The sequence below is a fragment of the Gopherus flavomarginatus genome, chromosome 3 (assembly GCF_025201925.1).
Source record: "Gopherus flavomarginatus isolate rGopFla2 chromosome 3, rGopFla2.mat.asm, whole genome shotgun sequence".
NCBI lineage: Eukaryota > Metazoa > Chordata > Testudines > Testudinidae > Gopherus > Gopherus flavomarginatus.
The window spans coordinates 270,887,623-270,893,049 of record NC_066619.1 but is presented as its reverse complement, the minus strand read 5'-3'; the positions used below and the strand labels follow the sequence as shown (position 1 = coordinate 270,893,049).

General features: G+C 38.1%; 1 long non-coding RNA gene across 1 annotated transcript; it reads right to left on the bottom strand.

The window, feature by feature from the left end:
* Positions 1-2,356: 2,356 nt before the first annotated feature.
* Positions 2,357-5,152, bottom strand: LOC127048405 (uncharacterized). The gene is made up of 3 exons (XR_007773650.1): positions 5,082-5,152; positions 3,000-3,103; positions 2,357-2,445 (listed from the first exon to the last, which is right to left on the bottom strand). It is a non-coding gene; the product is annotated as an uncharacterized LOC127048405 (long non-coding RNA).
* Positions 5,153-5,427: the final 275 nt, after the last annotated feature.

The following is a 5,427-nucleotide window of genomic DNA, read 5'->3' as shown; positions in this document are numbered from 1 at the left end:
CAAACTTTGGTTTCCTATCGATAGGAGTAAAAAGAGCACACATGCTAATTTAGAATTAGGACCCATTTGAATGTTATTTACTACTTGCAGTTTATCAATTTTATTTATTTTCCATCAGAAACTATAGTCAGATAGTCCTTGAAAATTAAATGGACTGGATTATATAATTTCTTCTCTCCTATCTATCCTTTACCATGGGATTCCCAAAGACCTCTGATGTCCCAAAGACCCCCTCTCACCTAACTACCTAAGAGGCTAATAGGCTGGTTGTAATAGGATGTACATATGAAAGGATGAAATCTTGTGCCAAAAATCAAGTCAGTTCATCATCAATTCTCCATTAATCCCTTATGGTCAATTTGTTATTATTCATAGGAGGTAAATTATGCCCCCCTCTTTCCAACTGCATGTATATTGGGAACCCCAGCCCTTATTAGTGGCCTACATTTTGACTACTTTATCTAACCTCTAGATGTCCTTGCAAAAATACCAACCAACCAAACCAAAACACAAAAAACTTGCCACTAGAGGTTGCTAATATATTCCTTAGATTGCAGAATCCAGAAAAAAATAATGGATTTACTGAACTAACAATGCATTGAATTAGATGGAAAGCCTCAATAACCACAAGTACAAATTCCACATTCCACTTCTCTGAAAAACTTTGAAAGCAAGACTTAACAGAAAATGCATGTTGCTCTTTTACTCTTTCCACAAAACTCAAGTGAGAAGCAAAATTTATGACTAGGAAAATGATAAAATGAGTTTTGACTTGTGAAGGCTTGGAGCAAAAGACGGAGAAAGTTAGATCAAATCTTGGATAAAATCTCATAGACAAACTGCTTTTCTACATGGGGACATAAGGAGATCAATGACTCTAACAGAGGACAAAAATGTGAAGACATTCATTTACCTAATCATGTTTAATAGGAATTCTAACACAGACAACTAAATTGCTTTCAGTACTGGGGCAGCTTTCTGACAGATTCCTTCTAAAAGTATTAAATAAAACCTAAAGACAATAGCAAAATAAAACACTTCTTTCTTCAAGAGTACCAAAAGTAAAAGATTTGAGTAAATACTGCAATAGATCCACATCAAAGTTCTCTTTATGTGGTTTAACAGTGAGCACTATTCTGCAGAGGGCAAGTGTTAAAAGTTGGGAATGTTCATTATATTCATTTAATTTAGATCTGAGTAACAGTTATGCCTTTAGGACAGAAACACACCAAATGGAAAAGGAGAAAATGGAATAATGTATAGGGATTAAAATGTGCTTTGGTGCCTTAATCAATTGACTCTTGTAGGGATCTTTTCAGGCTTTGAGAAAGTATGAACCAGCCCTATGTACCACACTTACCAAAATAACCTGTTGCTAGTAAACTCCAAAAGGATTAGGTGAAGTTGCCACAACTCCAATTTCTCTAGGAAAGACTGTGTTCTAAGACGCTTATTGTTATGACAACATGGTTTGCTGAAAAATAATAAAAGTACTTTGCACTTATTTAATGCTTTACATTTTCAAAGTAGGGAAACTGAGGCCCAGTGGGGTTTGATCAGTGGTGAGCTGGAGCCAGTTCACACCGGTTCACAAGAACCAATTGTTAAATTTAGAAGCCAGTGTAGAACCGGATGCTAAAAGGGTGGCCCGGCTTCCGCAGGGGGCATTTTAAAGGGCCCAGGGCTCCCAGCAGGGGCTGGAGCCCCAGGCCCTTTAAATTGCCACCCGAGCCCCACTGCTGGAGCCCTAGAGGAGGGCTGCGGGGCTCTGGGGGCTATTTAAAAAGTCCAGGGCTCCCGCTGCTTCTACCGCCCCGGCCCTTAAAATAGCCGCCAGAGCCCCACTGCTTCCCCAGGGCTCCGGCAGCTATTTAAAGGGCCAGGGTGGTAGAAGCAGGGGAGCTGCGGGCCCTTTAAATATCCCCCACAGCCCAGGGGTAGTGGGGGGCTCCAGGGGCTATTTAAGGGGCCAGGGCTCCAGCTGCCACTGCCGCCTCAGTCCTTTAAATAGCCGCTGGAGCCCCGCCACTTCCCCAGGAATAGCCCCCGGGCTGCTGCTGCTACCCTGGTGGAGGGAGGAGGATAAACTTGCAGGTTCTGAGGGAGGCAGTTGGGGGCAGGATGTGGGTTCAGGGCCGGCTTTATCTTTTTTGCCACCCCAAGCACTGCCGTAGGTTGCCGATCCTTGCACTAGACCACACTGCTTTTCCAATACATAATAAGATGTTTATTGCAGCCTAGCCAAAGTTTCTTGAATATCTGTTGAGTCAATGTCTGTTTCCTGTATGCTGTTGGATGTTTATATAAGAGAGTATTGGTTTTAATCTCTATGTATTTGCTTTATACATACCTTGAAAACCAGTACACATGCCTTAAGAAAACAAGCATTTTTTCCCCACAAAATGAATCACTTGCCTTATACCACTGATTTCTATGTCTGTGTTACTGCAACAGAAATGGTGGGAAAACATCATTCTTAAAGGTGTGACCGTGTCCATTTAGATTCTTTTAAATCAACATAGGGATTTTGAAATTTCAGTTATCCAAAAGAGAAGATAAACTTGTCATTTTTTTCTTAGGCTTCTTAGGTTGGGAAGCAGGTGTGAAAGGAATGAACTGGTAATGAAAATGATGTTCATTGCAATAAGTTACAAGAAAAAGTTCATGAAATTGGAGTCCTGGAACAAGGAAGAACTTGTGCCTTCTAAAACCATGAATAAATCCCTTCAGTGAAAAGATCAGGTTTTTAGCTTCCATTTTTAAATACTGAGAAACTTCCTTTGCTTTTTCTCAGTGGCAGAAACTGAATGGAAACAAAATAAAAAAACATGTCAACCATATTATGAACCTTTCCTTTACAAATAAATTGCAGTTCTTTTTATTGTTGTATGTAATGCTGTTCTTGGCCAACAGAAAATGGAAAATTAATCATCAATATTCCTCAATCTTTCTTCCCCTCTGGGTTCAAAGGAAGAACCTATTAAAGCTCTCAAAAACACCTTCAGTTTGATTTCCACCATTTCACTTCATTGAAACTGATCCTGATTCTCGCCACTATTTTTCTCTTCCTTTCCTTTCTTCTCTATTCTTCTTTTCTTTCTTTCTGCAAAAAGAGTGATCAGATTAGGGAAAAGGAAAGCTGGATAGGGCTGAGCTGAATTGCTTCATGCTTCCACAAGTGAGGAGGTAAAATGATTGGGAATAAGGGTGTGGAGCACTGTAGTTTTTCTTTTCCGAAGGTGACTGTCGGTCTTTTTCCCCCCACGTGAATCATGATAAGAGGAGATATAACTTAGAGTAAGAACTTCTGTAGGATTTGGGTAAGGTTGAAAAAGGAGTGACATGTAACAACAATTAGTTGAAGAGTGAGAAGCAAATTCTAAAAATAAAAAAAATTAAACAATGTGGACTATGGATTCTTCCTAGAAGTGAATTGTTTTATTTGAACAGACCGCATTAAATCAGCTGTTTATTTTTTCACATATTAGTCAGTGTAGAGACTTTATGTGAAATTCATAAATAAAAATGTCATATATACAGTGGTGCAAACCAGCTTACAGATGGGTTAGAGTGTGTGCTTTTATAATAAAGAGAAAGGGCATTTAGCTCTGCCTCATGAAGCATGAAAGGGAATCTGAAAAGAATAAAAGCGTGACCTTAATTCAGTAACTTACTATGTTATGGATGCTCTTGTCTAAAAATTCACGGACATTCCCACTTTAAAAAAAATTAAAACTGTTTTTAAATGCCAAAAACAGATAAAAATAATGAAAAAATGGACTAAATTCTGCCATGTATTTCAGAATTTGTGTCCATATCTGGTTCAACTAAGAAAGGCCCTTAGTAATGAATACATATTAGGTATGCCTTCAAATGTACATATAGAGCTTAGGCTCTCAGAGTTCTTCTTGATGCAGTGTTGGAAGCCATTTCCCTGGTATTCAGGCAGAAAGCACCATGGAAGAGGCTGCCAGAAAAAAAAAATCCCTCACCACTGTTTGTAATATGGCTAGTAACCCTTTCACCTATCACTCTTGTAAAAAGCAACTCTGGAATCTGAATTGTTTAGCTGTCAAATTATGGCTTCTGAGATGTAATGTTGTAACAGTACAAGTATATAAAGAGAGAGTATGTTTTAAAAATAAGGACTTCATTTTTTTCTGTTTGTTGTGACCTTGAGCAACCAAGGACGACATTTATTAAAAGTCTTTAGTGCTGCTAATATGCAGAAGCTAAATAGGTGATACACATGGACTTCTAACTGTCACCTTTCCCACTACCAACCAAACCTAGTAATAAAAGTTTGTGTTTTTTAAACTGTTACTTTAAAAAATCAGTGTCCTTCAGTAAATGGAAAATTACCAGCATATCAATAAAATTATTACTATTTGCCCAAGGTCCTTGCTTGCTAGTCAATTACTCAACTTTCTGTCTCCTGACAGGTTGCTGGGATTTTTAATGACTTTCCACAGTACACTGACTTTTTTTCTGAATACATTGGTCTCCCAAGGAGCGATGATCCTGAACTTTTGGGGTTGCAATGACCCAGACGGCCATGGAAGAACTAAAATTGACCCCTATATGTTCTGTTCAGAAAATGAATAGTGCTTTAAACAGGATAATTTAGAAAGACTGAGGAATTTTTAAAATTAGTCTCTGAAAAATCTTAATGTTGGTCATCTAGATAAGACAACAAAAATCCTCCCACACAACTTGTTCTATTTCAAAACACCAGTCAAGATCCTTTGTTTACAAATTAAGTCTCTTAGCCAGGATATCCCACAAAGGGAAATTAGGCATTTCACATCCATATATAATACTTTATACATTTACTTTATTAAAAGGACACATATATACATATTATATACACACACAAACTTACAAATGAACGGAATGCAAGCAGCCATGAGAAACGAAAATTGCTGTAGCAGAAGCAAATCCTTCCCACAAGACGGAGTCTACACTAAAAACATAACAACACACAGAAGAACAAACCCCAGCCCTCTGGAGTTCAACTCAGTAGGCAGATGCTGAGGAAAATACATACAAAATATAAGCTACCCATAAAGAACCAAACTAACCTGGGTGCTAATCCAAAAAAAGGAATAAAACAGTTTGAGATGAACTATAATGTTAATCTTTGAATCAGTCTTCTACTACTTTGTGAAGAGGGGGGAAACAGAAGGGAGTGGAAAGAACAGCAAAATGAACAGTGATTTAGTTGAATTTATCAAGCTTTTCGCAATGGACTCTGTTGAAGCTTTATGGGAAGCAAAATAAGTTTCCATAAATCTAAATTGGGCTCTTTTCTTTACAAAATTAGCTTCAAAATTAGCTACAAGTCTATTTCAGCAGGTTATTTCTTTAAAATCGCTACACGGAGACTTGCCACCCCCACAGTCTATCAAAGGGGTGGAGAATTTTATA